Below are 20,548 nucleotides of genomic sequence, written 5' to 3'. Positions count from 1 at the left end.
AGAGAAATAAAAGACGGAAGGAGAGGAAGAGAAGGAAGGTCAGGAAGAGGAGGAAGATTAGGAAGAGGATGAGGAAGAAGAGGAGGAAGGAGAGGCAGAAGGAGGAAGAAAAGAAGGAAGAGGAGGAAGGAGAGGCAGAAGGAGGAAGAAAAGAAGGAAGAGGTGTAAGATGAGGAAGAATAGCAAGAAGACGTGGAGGAAGAGGAGGAAAAGGAACAGGATGAAGGAGAAGAAGAGGAAAAGGAAGAGGTAAAAGCAGAGGAGGAAGGAAAGGAAGAGGAGGAAGAGGATGACGAGAAACGAGGAGGAGGAGAAAAAAAATGGAAGAAGGGGAAGAGAAAGAGGAGGAGGAAGGACGAAATGAAGGAAGAGAAAAGGGAGAGGAAAAGGAAGAGGAAGAACAAGAGGAAGAGGAACAGGAACAGGAAGACGAACAAATGGAAAGGGAAGAGAAAGATGGGGTAGAGGAAATGAAAGAGGAAGAGGAAAGGGAAGAGGAGGAAGAGGAAGAAGAGGAAGGAGAAAGAGGAAGAAGAGGAACAGAAAGACCGAGGAAAAAAATGGAAGCAGAAGAGGATGAGACAGAGGGAGAAGGGGAAGAGGGAGAAGAAAGATGAAGAGGAGGAAGAACAGGTTGAGGAAGAGGAAAAGGATGAAGAGGAAGAAGAGGAAAAGGAAGAAGAAGAGGAAGAGGGAGAAGAGGAAGAGGAAGAAGAAGAGGAAGAGGAAGAAGAAGAGGAAGAGGAAGAAGAAGAGGAAGAGGAAGAAGAAGAGGAAGAGGGGGAAGAGAAAGAGGAGAAGAGGAAGAAACAGGAAGTGATGGAAGAGGAAGATGAGGAAGAGGAAGAAGACGAAGAAGAGGAAGAAAGTGAATATAAGGGAGGGGGAAGAAAATATATAAAATCCAGCTAACCATTTCTAAACTGTCATTATCACGTTTAGAAAATAACACGCACGACACAAGCCGGCAGGTAGGTAAGCGTTAACTATCGTAATTGATGATTTAACTGTACAGCAATAATAATAATAATAATACCTCCCCTATTCCATAGAACATCCAGATAATAACGACATGATGAATGCAATCAGTTTAAACCGGTAAGGAAGTTACAGTATGAGGTAATTATCAAGAAGCCTGCGCTTACAAAATGTAGGACGATCAAAATGGCTGACCTTGCCGGTGGTGTCGGGGTGGCGGCCGGGCAGTTCACCTTAGAGTCTTCGGGACCTCAGTCAGGCCCCGTCTCTTCACACCAGAGCAAGGCTATCAGGTCCACAGTCACTCTTGTTCTCGGAGATCACGACAAGACGCATATCCCACACAAATTAAAGAATAGTTTCTTCTGCGACGCCACCTGCGAGAAGAGACGGGAACTAGTGTTTTGGAGCAGGGCAGCTGGCACGTGGTGGGCAACGCAGGTGTGCCAACCGTCTCGTGTCACAAGTCAGTAACCTCACCTGCCACAATCCAACGTGCTACGTAATCCACAAGCATCAAACACAACCACACAAACTACTGACTAATCTATCTGCATTTCGGGATTAATACAAAGTGGTTCTGAGAGTTTCACAAGCCTAGACAACTAATATTAGAAAATAAAATTAAATATCACCTCTCAATCACTATATGCATCCGAAGCATTGGTACACTTGATGCAACAGACATGCGCGATGCACAAGCTCAACTGAAGTTGCTACCGATCAGATTTACAGCAAGACTAATAACAGTCAATAAGCCACTTTTTACGGCTCAGTTATGTATAGTTTTTAGCTATATTTAATTATAACACGATGAGTTTGTTAAGAAATGATGATAAGAATTACTGGAATACAATATTTAATCGCACTAAGCAACAGCACTTGTTTATTCCGCCTTTGAAAGAATAGACAGGAGGAGGGGCAGGGGCAGGGGGGAGGTGGGGGGCTGTTGCAGGGGAGAGAGGTTGGGGATGTCTTCGTCTTGTTTCACTATTCATAGTACAAAAGATACACCCTTAGTTATCGGGGATGTGAATGATAGAAACAGCCTCAGGACAATATGATGGAAATGAATGACAAAGAGGAAGGCGAGCTGCAGAGATGAACGATCAGTATCCAGATCCGAACACTGTTTAGGATAAAGAACGTCTAATTTCTATCCCGTGTGTTATTTTCCATTACGGTTCGCACTCGGTGGAACTAGGTTTGAAAATAATGCGGTTATGGTTTACACCAATTTAACAAGACATTAATGTGTTCAAGGATACATCGATTAATGTGTGTGTGTGTGTGTGTGTGAGGAGATGGAGGGAATATGAAGGAAGGAGGGATGACGGAGAGAGGGAGAGATGCCGGTACAGCCCCTGGCCCCATCCCCTCCCCCTCTCCTACCAGTCCCCCTCTCCCTCAATCGTGTGCTCCGGTAATAGTACAGAACATACTGACCCTCCTCCTCCTTTCCTTCCCTTCCCCCTCCTTCCCTTCCCCACTTTTATTCCTCCATGTTCTACAAACTCTCCCCAACCCCTTCGCCCCCTCTATGTTTCCTCTCTTTTTGCCCCCACTTTCCAGTCTACCCTTCTCCTTTCCTTCCTTCTTCTGTTCTCTTCTTCCTACCTTTCACCCCACCTTCCTTCCCCAACCCCACTCCACAAACCGTCTCCCCAACCCCAAACCTTCCCCTCTCCCCCCGCCCCGCCAGGTTCATCTACATATACGCTCGATTGTCTCTGGCTGGGGTCGGGGTGGTCGTGAGTGAGTCGGGAGTTTTATGGCGAGAGAGAGAGAGAGAGAGAGAGGTACACACAAGTTATCGTACGTAGTTACACGGATACACCGAACACACATAAAAAAAAAAAATACCCCTTTTTTTTTTCCCACATAACGGCCTTAAACTTAAATGAACAACTTACTTTTCAATTTAAGCTTAAGAATGGGAAAGCAAAGCAGATGAAAGGAGGAAAATGGAGCAAGGAGACGAGAAGAGAGAAGGGAAGAAGACAGGACAAAACATGAAAAGAAGAGGGAAAGACATGAAGGAAAAGAAGAGGAAGAGGGAGACGGAGGACAAGAAGAGAGACAGGAAGAAGAGAGGACAGCGGAAGAAAGGAAGATGGAATGACAAAGAGGAAAAGAAAAGGAGGGAAACAGAAGAGAAACAGAGAAATAGCAAGGAGATAGGACAAAGGAAGAAGGAGGAGGCAGTAGAAAGAGAAAGAAAGAGGAAGAAGAGGGGACAAGGAGCAAGCAGAGGTGAGAGAGGACATGGCCAGTTCAAGTAGTTTATGGCGCAGTGAGGAGAGAGGAAGGACGAGGAAGTGGCAAAGAAGTGGATAAAAGGTGAAGGAAGAGAGAAAGAAAGGACAAGAATTATGAAAGACGAAATAAGAGAGACAGAGAGAGAGAAGATGAAAGATGAAGGAAGGGATGAGGATAAGACAGAAGAAGAGGAGGGAAAGTGAAGGAAAAGAGACACAGGGAGTGAAATGAAGAGGATGAAAGGTGAGGGAAGGGTTGATGGTAAAGGAGAGTAAGAGGACGGACGATGAAGGAAGATATGAGGATAAAGGAGAAGAGGGGAGGATAATGGGCGATACACTGGCTTGCATATCCAGCTCGAAATTACAAGAATCTCTCTCTCTCTCTCTCTCTCTCTCTCTCTCTCTCTCTCTCACACACACATACAATTTATTTACTATTCTTGGCATAAAAGTTGCATATATCCTTCAGTATTTAATCAGTCAGCATTTCACAACACACATAACTTGGTGAATCAGGTATATAATGTTTGAGATGCACTTTTCCCAACCCTGTCCATTGCCAACACAATTAACATTATTAGGTGTCAGAGCTGCACATGTAATTGCACATTTTACACAGGTCGCATTACACCAACAACCATGCCCTTGAAAAACTTGTGATATTTGGGGGATCACACACACACACACACACACACACACACACACACACACACACACACAGAATACTACTGCTTTAATGTATATCTTCAGTATTTCCTTTTCCCTCATCCTTCCACCCTTTGTGCATTTATTCCAACTACTTTACCACTTTTTTCTCCTTCATTCTTGTTGCCTACGGACGATTTTATTTGTCTTCCATGACTCTTTTCTGTCTGGCTGGGTTTGATACAGCCTTCATTAACCCCTTCACTACCAAAGGCCTCTCATGTACTGAATATCATCGTGTGAAGGCAGCGAGAATACACCCAAACAACACGGCATTGTAGTGAATGGGTTGGGTGTATTCATTATCTGTACTACTTTATTTAACCTTTCATTCTTCCCTACACTTTGTCGTTCTTTTGTTCTTCCCTGCATTTTGTCCTTCTTCCATTCTTCCCTTCACTTTGACGTTCATCCTTCCCTTCATTTTCATTTTTTCATGCTTCCCTACAGTCTGTCCTTTTATTTTACCATTCATTTTGTCAATACATTATCCCCTTCATTCATTTTCCCCTTTATTCTTTCACTCTTCCTTCAGTACATGTCAGGGTCTCTCCCAGTAACATTCTAAGGGTTCTAACACTCACTCTTACCGAATAAAATCCCGTGAAGTCAGCTGGGGTGAAACACCGGAAATGCCCCACGTTGTTATGTTTACATCATCTCATTTCTTAACACATACTAAATTCCTTAAATTCTACCAGATTATATTCCACCATATAAGTTCAGCAGTAAAAATATTAATACAGGTTGATCAAAGGTCCAGAGGGATAACAATGATTAGTATTCATTTTCTGCTAAAAAAAAATATGGTTAAGAAATTCTTTCGGCAGAGGTCGATTCCTTTACACCATAATACATGCTTTGATAATCTGGTTCACTGGGAGGGAATATCTGATGTCGTTATTTATCACAACACTTTTAAAAATATCTTGAAACAGAAATGTGGTGTAATGTGTGAAAATTCACTTGATCTAATGGAAAATATATATATAAACATCAACACAAGGAGGCCATCCGAACACTGTCCATAAATCACAGAGTTGTTCGTCGGGAAGAATGTGTTTATGTGCCGTCTGAAAATTACCACAAAAACCTCTAGGAATAAGCTATTTTCACCATTAAAAGTGTACGCTATAACGAAACATTAGTATCTAGAGTACCCGAACGAAGACTGATAAGGAAATAAGTGTATAAACACTGATTTAGAAGTTTGTTTACGTTCTCATTCGTCAACCTTCTCCTTTAAATGCCTCATCATAACATGTGAGTAAAGGACTGCAGCTGCTAGTGACTTAACTCTGGCCGTGTCCACCTCTCCACCAAGTTATCTACCATCCATGACTGAACTGCTACACATTCTTGTGGCTAGGACTCTCGGCAGTACACATTAACATGCCACAGTGGAATCAAGGTTGGTACTGCTTTTTTTTTTTTTTAGTACACATTAAACTTAAGCCATAGTGGAATCAGGGTTGGTATTGCTGTGGTTTTTCATTAATTCATTACCAAACACGCGCGGCCTTTTCATATTTTCCATCGAAATGAGTCTTTCACAGGTTATTTGTTATTTTTCCTGGAGTACCGTGCCATAGCTACTGGGCATTTTTATAAAGACAATGAACGCTGAGGATTTAGAATGAATAATTATTCCACTGACGTCTACCAGTAGCTGGCCATATCTTGCGTCCCCAACACTTGCTTTTAAAATTGAGAGATTGCTGTCATAGGTTGGATTAGGTTTGGTGGTAGGTGGTGGCGACCGTCATTCGCTCACTTGATCTTTCCTCTCACTTTTCATTACTCATTCCATTTTAGGCGACTTTACATTGTCAGCCCAATGGTTTCCTGTAAGCCAGGAAACCATTTACAGCGCTGGGTAGTAACCATATAACCAGCCTTTACGTGTTCCCTATGTGTTAACAGGTGGGTTGGCGTAGGATTAGTGTTCCTCCCCGTAAAACCGCTAACTCAGAGACAAACGGCTACCCTCTACGGAATTATGGCATCTGGCTATAGATAAACAGATTAACTCTGCTAATATCAATCAGTATTTATATATGCACTAATACGTATTAATTCTGCCCTTACTGTATCATGTCACGCCTTTATTTACCCAATTTAGTGCAATTATGTTGTATGTATATATAAAGCAGTGAATTAGTGACGATTACCGTAGATTTAAAATCTCTCTCTCTCTCTCTCTCTCTCTCTCTCTCTCTCTCTCTCTCTCTCTCTCTCTCTCTCTCTCTCTTCCACTTAACTTGTCTTGATAGGGAAGATAGGCTTTGATCTCTTCTTCAGATGAGATCCTGAATATTGATAATGGAAGAGGATAAGGGTGAACTGTCCCCCCCATCTCTCTCTCTCTCTCTCTCTCTCTCTCTCTCTCTCTCTCTAGTAAAGCTTTTGATAGGGTCCCACACGAAGGTTAGTTAGAAAGGTTCGAGCACACGGTATAGACGGCGATATCTTAAAATGGATAGAATCCTGGCTGAAAGGACGAAAGCAGAGAGTATTAATAAATGGAACTAAGTCGGACTGGGGATTAGTAACTAGCGGTGTACCACAGGGTTCAGTACTCGGTCCCTTATTATTTATCATATATATAAATGATCTAGACTTAGGAGTCAATAGCAGCATCAGCAAATTTGCCGACGATACAAAAATAGGGCGTATCATTAACTCTACTGACGATTGCCATAACTTACAAAAAGACCTCGATACATTGTCCAAATGGTCTAAAACTTGGCAAATGGAATTTAACGTTGAAAAATGTAAAGTACTTAACGTAGGCAAGACCATTGGAGATACTAAATACAGCTTAGATAACAAAGAAATTAGCAAATCGGAATACGAGAGAGATCTAGGAGTTATGATTAGTAACGACCTTAAACCAAGGCAACAGTGCATTAATGCGAAAAATAAAGCAAATAGGGTCCTAGGATTTATTTCGAGAAGCGTGAGCAATAGATCATCTAAAGTAATACTAAAACTTTATCTAGCATTAGTAAGGCCACATTTAGACTACGCAGTACAATTCTGGTGTCCTTACTATAGAATGGATATTAATTCGTTAGAAAATGTACAGAGAAGAATGACTAAAATGATACATGACGTCCGGAACCTGTCATATGAAGACAGACTGAAAAGACTAAGTCTGCATTCGCTAGAGAGGCGTAGAGTAAGGGGAGACTTAATTGAGGTGTTTAAGTGGATGAATGGTATAAAGAAGGGAGATATTAGCAAGGTACTTAAAGTGAGCATACAGGATAGAACTAGAAATAATGGTTTCAAACTAGAAAAATTCCGTTTCAGTAAGGAAATCGGTAGAAATTGGTTTGGTAATAGAGTAGTAGACGATTGGAATAAGCTATCTAGTAATGTAGTAGCTGACCCTTCCATTAACAGTTTCAGGCATTGGCTAGAGACGCATAGGACAAATAATGAGCGGGTATAGAAAAAAAAAATCTTATAACAAGTACTAATTCAAAAAAAATTTCTTTTCAGGTTACAATATGATAGTCTCTATTCTCCTTTCACACTTTCCTATAAAATGTCCACGCCAGCTTTTCTATACGGCGTGGTGTTCTTTCTGACTTTTTCTTGCCGGCTTCGGCTGGAGGGTTTGTAGGGCGGGGGAGAGCCTTCTTCTTTGCTATCCTTATCTCATTCTAGTAGTTCAGTTACTCTTCTAGGAGCTGCCTAGCATGGGCCAACCAGCCTACTGCAGTTATCCTCTCTTCTTATGTTCTTATGTTCTCTCTCTCTCTCTCTCTCTCTCTCTCTCTCTCTCTCTCTCTCTCTCTCTCTCTCTCTTATCCTAAGCTCATTAAAACGCCCAGAGAATTCATAAAGGTCTAAGAGTACAAGAGAATGAGAAGGTACTCGTGCGTAGGTGGGAGGCGTAGAAGGGTACCTGGCGTATGACACTGTAGAGGAGGAGGAGGAGGAGGAGGAAGAGAAGTACAGTAGAAGAAGAAGGAGAAGGAGGAGGAGGGGATGAAGAAGGAGGAAGAGAAGGGAATTAGTTAGGTAATGATGAAAGGAAATGATGATGATGATGATAATGATGATAATTATGATGATGATGGGAGGGGGAGAAAATCCAAAAGAGGTTCAGGAAGAGGAGGTGGGAGGAAATACTGAAGAGTGGAAAGGTATGAGTGGGATGAGGAGGAGCGGGGGAAAAATAGAGGAGGAGGAGGAAGAGAAGTACAGTAGAAGAAGAAGGAGAAGGAGGAGGAGGGGATGAAGAAGGAGGAAGAGAAGGGAATTAGTTAGGTAATGATGAAAGGAAATGATGATGATGATGATAATGATGATAATTATGATGATGATGGGAGGGGGAGAAAATCCAAAAGAGGTTCAGGAAGAGGAGGAGCGGGGGAAAATAAGTAAGTAAGAGCAGAGAAGGGTGGAATAAGTACGTACGAGGAGGAAAGGTATAAAAGTACTCATGATACGTGGATCACCTGAGCGTAAATGAGAAGCGTAGGAGAAAGACGAAGAGGAGGATGCCTAAAGGGTGAAAATGAATGAGGCACTGCTTGTGATGGAGAGACGGCAACTTTACGCCTAGCTGAAGTGAACAGGGTGTTGTGTTGGTTAAGGGTAAAGACAGAACATAAGAACATAAGAAGAGAGGATAACTGCAGTAGGCCGGTTGGCCCATGCTAGGCAGCTCCTAGAAGAGTAACTGAACTACTAGAATGAGATAAGGATAGCAAAGAAGAAGGCTCTCCCCCGCCCTCCAAACCCTCCAGCCGAAGCCGGCAGGAAAAAGTCAGAAAGAACACCACGCCGTATAGAAAAACTGGCGTGGACATTTTACAGGAAAGTGTGAAAGGAGAATAGAGACTATCATAGTGTAACCTGAAAAGAAAATTTATTTTTGAATTAGTATTGGTTATAATATTTTCTTTATTCTATATCCACCCCTTATTTGTCATATGCTTATCTAGCCTATGCTTGAAACTCTCAATGGAAGAGGCAGCAACTACTTTACTAGGTAGCTTATTCCATTCGTCTACTACTCTATTACCAAACCAATTTCTACCGATTTCCTTTCTGAAACGGAATTTTTCTAGTTTGAAACCATTATTTCTAGTTCTATCCTGTATGCTCACTTTAAGTACCTTGCTAATATCTCCCTTATTTATACCATTCATCCACTTAAAAACCTCAATTAAGTCTCCCCTTACTCTACGCCTCTCTAGCGAATGCAGATTTAGTCTTTTCAGTCTGTCTTCATATGACAGGTTCCGGACGTCATGTATCATTTTAGTCATTCTTCTCTGTACATTTTCTAACGAATTAATATCCATTCTATAGTAAGGACACCAAAATTGTACTGCGTAGTCTAAATGTGGCCTTACTAATGCTAGATAAAGTTTCAGTATTACTTTAGATGATCTATTGCTCACGCTTCTCGAAATAAATCCTAGGACCCTATTTGCTTTATTTCTCGCATTAATGCACTGTTGCCTAGGTTTAAGGTCGTTACTAATCATAACTCCTAGATCTCTCTCGCATTCCGATTTGCTAATTTCTTTGTTATCTAAGCTGTATTTAGTATCTCCAATGGTCTTGCCTACGTTAAGTACTTTACATTTTTCAACGTTAAATTCCATTTGCCAAGTTTTAGACCATTTGGACAATGTATCGAGGTCTTTTTGTAAGTAATGGCAATCGTCAGTCGAGTTAATGATACGCCCTATTTTTGTATCGTCGGCAAATTTGTGCTGATTCTGCTATTGACTCCTAAGTCTAGATCATTTATATATATGATAAATAATAAGGGACCGAGTACTGAACCCTGTGGTACACCGCTAGTTACTAATCCCCAGTCCGACTTAGTTCCATTTATTAATACTCTCTGCTTTCGTCCTTTCAGCCAGGATTCTATCCATTTTAAGATATCGCCGTCTATACCGTGTGCTCGAACCTTTCTAACTAACCTTTCGTGTGGGACTCTATCAAAAGCTTTACTAAAGTCCAGATAAATAACATCGTAAGCTTTATCGCTATCTACTGCCTCATAGACCTCCGAGTAGAATGACAACAAATTTGTGAGGCAGGATCGTCCTTGCCTGAATCCGTGCTGACTTTCGTTTATAAGATTAAATCTTTCTAAGTGTTCTCTATCAGGTAACCGGTATTGTGTAAAGTGTAGGGAAGTGTAGTGTGGTGTTGTGAGGCGGACAGGGAGACGCATACATCCGCTTGAGGCTCCTGTGACTCACTATCATCTCCATATTATCGTCTGACATTACACGTAGCTAGAATGTAATGCTAGAGGAGACGCGGCCATGTGAGAGTCTGAGGTAGAATATCAGGCAACTGGTGTGGTGTAAAGTGTAGTGTGGTGGTGTGAGGCGGGCAGGGAGACGCATGGTGTGGTGTAAAGTGTAGTGTGGTGGTGTGATGCGGGCAGGGAGACGCATGGTGTGGTGTAAAGTGTAGTGTGGTGGTGTGAGGCGGGCAGGGAGACGCGTGGTGTGGTGTAAAGTGTAGTGTGGTGGTGTGAGGCGGGCAGGGAGACGCATACGTCAACCTCAGGACGCACGCTAAGACGCACACCATAAATCCTCGTACAGTCATGGACAGAGAAACCTGGACAGGTGAGGCGAGGCAAATGTCATATTTTCTCTTTTCCCCGGCTTGTCCGTCACTCTTCGTTCACGACTCCTTTCCCCCATCCCCCCACCGCCCATCCCTTTTACCCTCTCTTCATTAGCACCTGCCAGGCTGCCCTCCCCATCCCCCCTTCCCTGCCCCCATACACGCCAGTTCGCTAATCCGCCTACCTTGAACCGTGTGTGTGTGTGTGTGTGTGTGTGTGTGTGTGTGTGTGTGTGTGTGTGTGTGTGTGTGTGTGTGTGTGTGTGTGTGTGCGCATCCTTGACACAAGCAACTCCCTACATTTTTCCTATCACAACCCATCCTTCCCTCTTCCCTACGGCTACTCTGCTAACACACACAAATACACACACACACATATGAGAAGCTCATCTTCAGCTTCTCTCTCTCTCTCTCTCTCTCTCTCTCTCTCTCTCTCTCTCTCTCTCTCTCTCTCTCTCTCTCTTTCTCTCTCTTTCTTTTTCAAGATTCTGTAGGAGTGAATAGTAATGTCAGTGCAAAGTATGCCTTTATTATTGTGATATAAGTATTATAAAATAAAACTTAGGAATATATTTAAAGAAAACAACTGCAGTAGGCTGGTTGGCCCATGCGAGGCGACTCCTGATTTTGGATCTGCATACGAGAGATAGACAGATAGATAGATAGAGAGAGAGAGAGAGAGAGAGAGAGAGAGAGGTGAGAAATGTCTACTTGTCCCCTGGGAATGGCCAGCCTTCCCGGGTCATATGGGTAGGACGGAGAGGAGGTGAGGGAAGGAAGGGGATGGGGGGGGTGTTCATATGGGAAGCGAATCCGTCAGGAGCAAAGAGGGAGTACACGTCCACCTTCTCCCAGCACTAACCCTTCGTCTCCATCCAGGGAGGTACGTAGTATGAGGTGGAGAGTAGGAAGGAAGGGAGTAGAGGTGAGGAGGGGAGGGAGGGAAGAGGGGGAGGGAGGGAGAGTTACCGCAGTTGCAAGAGTCTCCACAAAGATGAATCAGATCGCCTGGTGGTAGAAAGAATAAAAGAAGCAAGCCAACACTAACATGCCAACACCGTCATGCTGAAGCGATTAATTCAGATGTGAGGGACGAATCTTACACGTTACTCTTGGTATTTGCAGACGATTTTTACTCAGCCGTGGCAGGAAAGGAACGAGGTAAAGAATGACCCCTGAACGTGAGGTAAATTAATTCAGATGTGAGGGACGAATCTTACACGTTATTCATGGTATTTGCAGACGATTTTTACTCAGCCGTGGCAGGAAAACGACAAAGTAAAAAATGACCCCTGAACGTGAGATAAATTAATTCGGGGACGGGAATGGATTTCTTCTTGACGTTATCCACGTTAACTACAAACGGTTTTATTCAGCTTAGGAAGGACTGCTGGTACTGACAGGATCGAACACTGTTTATCCCATTACGGTAGTCTCTTATTTTACCTGTACGTTATAGGATCGAACACTGTTTATTGCATTACGGTAGTCTCTTATTTTACCTGTATATTATAGGATCGAACACTGTTTATCCCATTACTGTAGTCTCTTATTTTACCTGTATATTATTCTGGCTACCTGCGACGGTTTTATTCTGCTATAGAAGGAGTTGACGTAAACACCTCAGCTTACTCCAGTACTCTTGCATGTGCTTCGTATTATTCTTATTATCTACAGAAAGATTTACTCAACTCGCCAACAAAAGAACCGGGAGGGTAAAGAATGATCCCCGAACGTGAGATAAATTAATTCAGGTACGGGGCCGGGTTTTTGTGGACGCAGCAGCAGCCGCCAAGAGAGGCCAAGACAGCCACACGGAAAAAGGCCCCTCGCCCTGCCCAGGAAATGTGCGGGTAAAGGACATCCTCAATTCTGGACGGGTGGCCGCGAGTTTGGCGATAAGGAGTTTGCGAAAAGAAATCAAGGGGCTGAGATAGAGGTTAAGAGGTTGAGAGAGGGGTTAATGAACATAAGAACATAAGAAGAGAGGATAACTGCAGTAGGCCGGTTGGCCCATGCTAGGCAGCTCCTAGAAGAGTAACTGAACTACTAGAATGAGATAAGGATAGCAAAGAAGAAGGCTCTCCCCCGCCCTCCAAACCCTCCAGCCGAAGCCGGCAGGAAAAAGTCAGAAAGAACACCACGCCGTATAGAAAAACTGGCTTGGACATTTTACAGGAAAGTGTGAAAGGAGAATAGAGACTATCATAGTGTAACCTGAAAAGAAAAGTTTTTTGAATTAGTATTGGTTATAAGATTTTCTTTATTCTATATCCACCCCTTATTTGTCATATGCTTATCTAGCCTATGCTTGAAACTCTCAATGGAAGAGGCAGCAACTACTTTACTAGGTAGCTTATTCCATTCGTCTACTACTCTATTACCAAACCAATTTCTACCGATTTCCTTACTGGAAACGGAATTTTTCTAGTTTGGAAACCATTATTTCTAGTTCTATCCTGTATGCTCACTTTAAGTACCTTGCTAATATCTCCCTTATTTATACCCTTCATCCACTTAAACACCTCAATTAAGTCTCCCCTTACTCTACGCCTCTCTAGCGAATGCAGACTTAGTCTTTTCAGTCTGTCTTCATATGTCAGGTTCCGGACGTCATGTATCATTTTAGTCATTCTTCTCTGTACATTTTCTAACGAATTAATATCCATTCTATAGTAAGGACACCAGAATTGTACTGCGTAGTCTAAATGTGGCCTTACTAAGGGTTGTGAGAGCGGGGTTGTTGGCGGAAAAGTAGGTGGAGCAACGGGCAGGGGATTTGTGTGTTAATGGTGAGAAAAATGTGTTGAGAGAGAAAACGAATGAGAAAAAGGCTGGGACTGGGAGGGTAGTTATGGGGGTTAGAGAGCGTTATTAGGGGATGGAGTGAAGGGTTATTAAAAAAAAAATGAAAAAGAGGTTACAAGATTAAGGAGGTTGAAAGAGGGGCTGAGGAGGAGAGAAAGAGACTGAGAGATAAAGGAAGTGCTGAAATCTGGACGGGTGAGTTGAAATTTGGCCGAAAGGAGATTGAGAGATTGGTCATTAGGGGATTGAGAGAGGAGTTATTATGGCACCACCAACACAAAAATGCCGACCAGATTTCAATAACCTAAGTGCTCGGGCTGGGGGGAGAGGGAGGAGGACATAATAGGGAGAGGGAGAGAGAACGGAGTGTGGGGAGGGGAGAGGGGTGTGGGAGGTTGTGATGGTGATGCGAGGGGGTGTAAGGGTAGGGGGAGGATAGGGCAAGTAGACGAGGAAGACTGAGGGATTAAAAAGAATGTGAGGTGGGGGAATGACGAGGAAGGAAGGAGAAGCAGGATGAGGATGAGAGAGGAAAGAGAGAGGGGAGGCTGTGGGGGAGCAAAAAAGGGAAAGGGGTGTGGGGGAAGGGGTCGAGAAGGGAAAGGGAGGAGGAAGCTGAGGGAGCGATAGGAGGGAGAGAAGGAATAGGGAAGAGAGGGGAGTGGGGAAGTTAGAAAAGTTGAGAGAGGATGAAGAGGGAAGAGAGGTGGAGAGAGGGAGATGAGTATAGGGGAAGGGAGAGGGGGAGAGGAGGGGGACAAAGACAGATGATACAGAGATAGAGGAAATTAGTTGACATGGCAAAATAAAAACAGGGGTGAGAAAATAAAAATATGCAGATGAGATGGATTGTCATTACGTGGAGTGACTACTGGTGGAGAGAGAGGCGAAGTACAAGAGGAGGGATGGAGGGCAGGAAGGAAAGGAGGAGAGGAAAAGTGCAGGAGGAAGAAAGAAGGGTGGGAGTCTTTACGTGGGAATTTTGTAAGAAGGTAGGCAGGGGAAAATACTGCTGGTTGATGGGCCTGTGAAAAGTAGGTAGTTAGGTTGGCCAGTAGGTAAGTAGGCTGGTAGGTAAAGAATCACTGTGTATATGCATGAAGGAAGGTAGGTAAGTAGTAGACAGAAAGGCAAGTAATCTAGTAGACAGGTAGATGGTTAAATCGATATAAACAAAAGTGTGAGAGACAAAGGGAGACGTGGGAGGTCAAGGCCTTCTAAAATTAGAAGGCCTCTCCAATCCTCTTGTGACGTCAGCCGCGTGGGTCAGGGGCAAGGTGCGTGGTCAGGTAGCGGTCTCTTTGTTGTGTGCGTGTGTGTGTGTGTGTGTGTGTGCGTGTGTGTGTGTGTGTTTAAATGATATTATATATTAATAGACTTATTGGCACTCATAAGTTTATTCACGTGAAAAATTTACAATGGTAAAAGAAGTTACTACAAAAGAAACGTGTGTAGTGACATCTGAAATCTGGCATAATTTATATATATATATATATATATATATATATATATATATATATATATATATCATGTACGTATTGGGGCTGTTATATTCGTGGTATATTGGGGCTGTTATACTGGTGGTATATTGTGATGTTATATTGGTGGTATACTGCGATATTATATTGGTGGTATATTGGGGATGTTATATTGGTGGTATATTGGGGTGCTATATTGCTGGTATTACATTGGGGTGTTATATTGGGGTGTTACATTGGTGGTATATTGGGGCTGTAATATTGGTAGTATATTGGGGTGTTATACTTAGAATCTTACTGTGTATTGGGGTGTTATATTGATGGTATACTGGAGGTATTATATTGGGCCTCTTATATACGGGGTGAACAAGGTAAATCAGATTTCGTTTGAATTCGATTCAGTTTCTTTATAGAGGAAAGCTGTGGAGATATGTAGGAAAAATGAAGGGTTATATATTCCTCTCTTATCCAGCTCCAGCCACGTGTGTGTAATGGCTTTGGTCCTACACCCTAGCATGGCTAAGGCCTCATTTTTCTTATATTCAGTACAATTACGATGACTTAAAGCTTCTCACTGTACTCTCTACACTTTTCTGATAATAATGAACAGAAAATAATGTTGTACTTACCCTGCTGTTCCGATTTGGAGTGAACTGGTCGCGCTTAATGGCACGTAGCCACGTGGAGGCAAGTTCTTTATCTTACTTTGGGTCCATTTTTATAATTTCCCTTACATCTGGGAACACAACACATGTAAGGCATTATTACCTTAATAAAACATACAAATAATGTAAATATCAATATATAATACAATGTTTTTCCGTCCATATTGTTATTGAACACACAGCGTGACCTCTCCCGACCATAGCTGACCCAACACTACCTGGACCTACCTACAAGTACGTCACGGCTTACCGTCCCCCCCACCACGAGGCCTTCTAATTTTAGAAGGCCTTGGTCCGACTCTCCTCTCCACACCGCGCTCTCAGCCCGCTGAACCTTTACTTGTATCGTCTATGTACTTCCTAAAAGTATTTGCTCGCCACATACAACTTGTGTAGACATTTGGCTCTGAATTTAAACTAGACATACATCATTAAATAAAATCTCTTGCTTAAGTAGGAATATCATAATTCAGCAGTTAAATGAGTCCTTTATTTACACATATCATCACCATCAACAATTGGTTTACATGTATTATTAAACTGCCCACTTCACTTCTCACAGAAACAAAACCATTACATGTTACCATTCACATTACTATCAACCGCATCACTCCACCGACGTCCACTTTCTCATTATATTGCACTTAAAACATTACACTCACACTCTCTTCCATCACCACACAACAGTGCTGCCCCAGGCGATAAAATGCAGTACATCAATGTTTATGAGCAATGATGAAATTCTGACTATAAGTTAACAGGAGTATGATGGTAATTGAGCCACCTGTGATAATATTTACAGGATGTCTGGTTTTTGTTACCTACCCTAACCTAACTTTACCTTACGTCAGTGTCTGTAGCTTCCTTTTTCTCCCTGTCTTTTTATTTTGATTTATGAGATCATTTAATTTTGCACAGAAATTATTTAGCAACGCATTTGTGGAAGCCCACAGTAGCATTCTTTGAATTTTTTCTATGTTATGACCTTCATTACAGTTGTTCATAGGAAGGAAGGCATCTTCATCCATCAATACATTAACTGTTATCTCTGTGCCTATATTTCTTTGATTTACGGATTTTGTGAACTCTGGATGTCGTGTAAGTTTGTTAATGATTATATAATTATACATGATAATATTTACAACAGCATCATCTGGATACAATAGAGCCCCTCTACTTATGCCCTGTATGAAATTATGGTTGTCTGGTAGGCATTCCATTTCGTCATCAGTGGTAAGTCTTTATATAATTCACATTTCACTTTTTTGTACACAGCAAAGCAACAGAATCCTGCAAGGTATGTTATTACTTGAAGGAGATCCATGGAGTTTTCTATTGTCCAAATGGTCTAAAACTTGGCAAATGGAATTTAACGTTGAAAAATGTAAAGTACTTAACGTAGGCAAGACCATTGGAGATACTAAATACAGCTTAGAAAACAAAGAAATTAGCAAATCGGAATGCGAGAGAGATCTAGGAGTTATGATTAGTAACGACCTTAAACCAAGGCAACAGTGCATTAATGCGAGAAATAAAGCAAATAGGGTCCTAGGATTTATTTCGAGAAGCGTGAGCAATAGATCATCTAAAGTAATACTAAAACTTTATCTAGCATTAGTAAGGCCACATTTAGACTACGCAGTACAATTCTGGTGTCCTTACTATAGAATGGATATTAATTCGTTAGAAAATGTACAGAGAAGAATGACTAAAATGATACATGACGTCCGGAACCTGTCATATGAAGACAGACTGAAAAGACTAAGTCTGCATTCGCTAGAGAGGCGTAGAGTAAGGGGAGACTTAATTGAGGTGTTTAAGTGGATGAAGGGTATAAATAAGGGAGATATTAGCAAGGTACTTAAAGTGAGCATACAGGATAGAACTAGAAATAATGGTTTCAAACTAGAAAAATTCCGTTTCAGTAAGGAAATAGGTAGAAATTGGTTTGGTAATAGAGTAGTAGACGAATGGAATAAGCTACCTAGTAAAGTAGTTGCTGCCTCTTCCATTGAGAGTTTCAAGCATAGGCTAGATAAGCATATGACAAATAAGGGGTGGATATAGATTAAAGAAAATCTTATAACCAATACTGATTCAAAAAAAATTTCTTTTCAGGTTACACTATGATAGTCTGTATTCTCCTTTCACACTTTCCTGTAAAATGTCCACGCCAGTTTTTCTATACGGCGTGGTGTTCTTTCTGACTTTTTCCTGCCGGCTTCGGCTGGAGGGTTTGGAGGGCGGGGGAGAGCCTTCTTCTTTGCTATCCTTATCTCATTCTGGTAGTTCAGTTACTCTTCTAGGAGCTGCTTAGCATGGGCCAACCGGCCTACTGCAGTTATCCTCTCTTCTTATGTTCTTATATCCTCTGGAGTCACATCAACATCGAACCTATGCATGTTTACCATATCATTATTTTCCATTTTCTCCCAGTTTGCTTCTTCAAATACTTTAAAGTAAACACTTTGGTTATAAAGACGTAACTTCAGTACAGATATCATCCTCAGTTTTTTTTCACACTCAAACACTTGTCTAATGGATATGTTATAATTGCCTCCTGCAAGCTGCCGATATTTTCCAAATCTTGCCTCCAAATGATCAGTTTGAAATTTTCCTGGTAGTATATATTTCATATTTAGTTCGCCTATGCAATAATCGTTATTTGTAATATGGGTGTGGTCGTATGTCTCAGAGCAGTAAATGTTTCATTCGTCAGTTTTCCAGTCACTTCTGTCATGCCATCCCAAAGATTTAACCAGATTAGGAAATTGTGCAGGAACAAATATCTTTCATCATTGTCATCACTTGTCATTGGAGCAGCATATTTGTTTTTAAGACGACAACCTTTATATGGAGATTTTACGTTCATTACTGTCCACCAAGTATAGATTATCTGTATGTAATTAGCAACATCTTCAAAGCATGGTAAATTATGTGTTTTCCCTAGAGTCATTAATGCTTGTACAAGATATTCGTTGAAAATCTGCAACACTAAGCTGACATTTTGTTTTTCGAGATTTGAGGGTGATAAAGACTTTAGCGTAAGCTTATAGGCATGATTGAGGAGGGAATCTGCTTCTAGAGAGTGAAGTTGTTTTAGAGTAGTAAAAGGAGCTTTACAAATTCTGGTTGCTCTATCACATATCTCATCAGTGGAAAAGTGTGGAAATTGCATGTACTTGTCATGATTTTTCTGATTGATCCAATTATTTCTAATGTATTTGAATATATGTACTGAATCAAACATAAAAAACAATGGCCTGGAAGTCTGTGCTGGATGGCGATAAACAGTGGAACATCGTGGTGGCGAGTGAAAATATGACATGGCCTTCCTATTGATGGAGCTGTAGTCTGTCACTGCACATATGACTCTGAAGCCTATCTCCTCTAAGCCAATGATGATCCGCTTTATGAAATTGAACAGGTCTTCTGCTTGCCTAGTTTTAGCAGGCAGTATGTGAACAACATCCTTAAATTTTGAGCACAAGCTACTTATCATAAACACAAATGTACTGCTAGCTGCCTCAGTACTGTTGAAAGCTGACCCAACAACATTGCCACCTTTATAATCAAAATATTGCTTAATATGAATCTCATCAATCATTAGTGTTACAGTTACGTCACTTTGTGACAGAAATTTAAATTTATTCTTAATATACACCAAAAAGTTACTATTCTGCTGTTCAGCTGCCGGGCTCAAATGTTGTGATAGGGGGAGTTTCCTAGCAGTAGTGTAGCTTGGCAAGAGTAAGTAACCAGTGTTCCTCAACAATCTGTAACCTTGTGGGGAGCAGTTATATAGTAAGGATGAAAATACCATGAACTCTGGTGAATATTCCAGTTTTTTTAATGTCATTAGGTGTAGCTGTTCACATATTACTTTCACGGTATTTATGTGCTTAGATGTCTCATCTCGTAAAAGTGATAACATTGAAATGACCAGTTGCAATATAAAAATCATTCTTCCAGGACTAGAAGCAGGTTCCTCACTGTTACAATTTTTAGGTTTGCCAACAGCTCTTCGAGAGAATTAGTGTCACTGATATGTGACGGAATACGATAGTCACCTAAATTCTGCATCTCAATTTCACCTACAAATACCCTCACTGCACAACGTTTATCAATTTCCAGAGACAATGTTATCTTATGATAAGGCATGCGTGCAATATGGCATATCAAGACTGATTCCCGATTACTGACTACACTCCAGAATGTATCCAGAAAATCGAGCTTCGCTAGCAGTTCATCCATCGTTGCAAACTTTTTTTGTTGCTTATACAGCGAATCATCTGCAACATTTTCTGCAGTTGCAGTCTGAATTGCACCTTCTTCCTTTCTGCATCTCCTTGTATCTGGAGATTCTCTCAAGGAAGTAGTTGTTGAAAGATAGGAGGGACAGTTAGGCAACTTTGAAGGAACTGCCCCCTTCCTAAGTCTTGGCCTGCCTAATTTTGCTCTAAGTCTCCTCCCTGTTTTCTCATCAAAGTATGATATTTCCCTCTCAATCTCCTCTGGCCGAAAGTGTAGTTCACACACCTGTACAAAGGTGGCTGCTGTAATTTATATATTTATCTTTTCATGCATGTATACGTTTGAGTAAAAAATAATAATGAGTGTAATTATATAACATCCCCAACATTAGGGAATATTGAACAATTTATAGTTCTAAAAAATTCTGTTGCTAACTTTAATACTACATCAGTCTGGTCATACGACTATTATAGGTATGCTATAACAAGAAACATCTGACACGTTCATCAAATAAAAAAATATATATATATCGTTTTTAGGAGAACGCGCATTAGAGAAAATGGGAAAATAAAATGGGGGAACTATCGTTTTTTTTTTAGTTCACATAATTACTGTGGCTAACGTTGGTTATAATGCATTATGCTGGTATTACAAATAGCAGAGGCAGCATCCTGCATGCTATAACAAATACTACATTACTCAGATAAATAATTGAAAAATGAAGATTTGTACCAAACGGAGAGTGCGTAAAGAAAATGGAAAATTAGGCTATTTTAGT

The 20,548-nt window shown here is 41.4% G+C and overlaps 1 long non-coding RNA gene across 1 annotated transcript in view; it reads right to left on the bottom strand.

Annotated features, from left to right (window-relative positions):
* LOC145389987 (uncharacterized) overlaps window positions 1-1,274 on the bottom strand; it is a 117,243-nt gene extending 115,969 nt beyond the window's left edge. Inside the window, exon 1 of the long non-coding RNA XR_013895553.1 lies at window positions 1,174-1,274. This is a non-coding gene — a long non-coding RNA (uncharacterized LOC145389987). The remainder of the gene's footprint in view (window positions 1-1,173) is intronic.
* Between the last annotated feature and the right edge of the window lie 19,274 nt (window positions 1,275-20,548).

The sequence above is a fragment of the Coenobita brevimanus genome, unplaced genomic scaffold, assembly GCF_032717465.1.
Source record: "Coenobita brevimanus isolate Jiangsu-jjx unplaced genomic scaffold, ASM3271746v2 jjx.HiC_scaffold_2681, whole genome shotgun sequence".
In the NCBI taxonomy this organism is placed as follows: Eukaryota; Metazoa; Arthropoda; class Malacostraca; order Decapoda; family Coenobitidae; genus Coenobita; species Coenobita brevimanus.
This window is presented reverse-complemented; position numbering and strand designations above follow the sequence as displayed.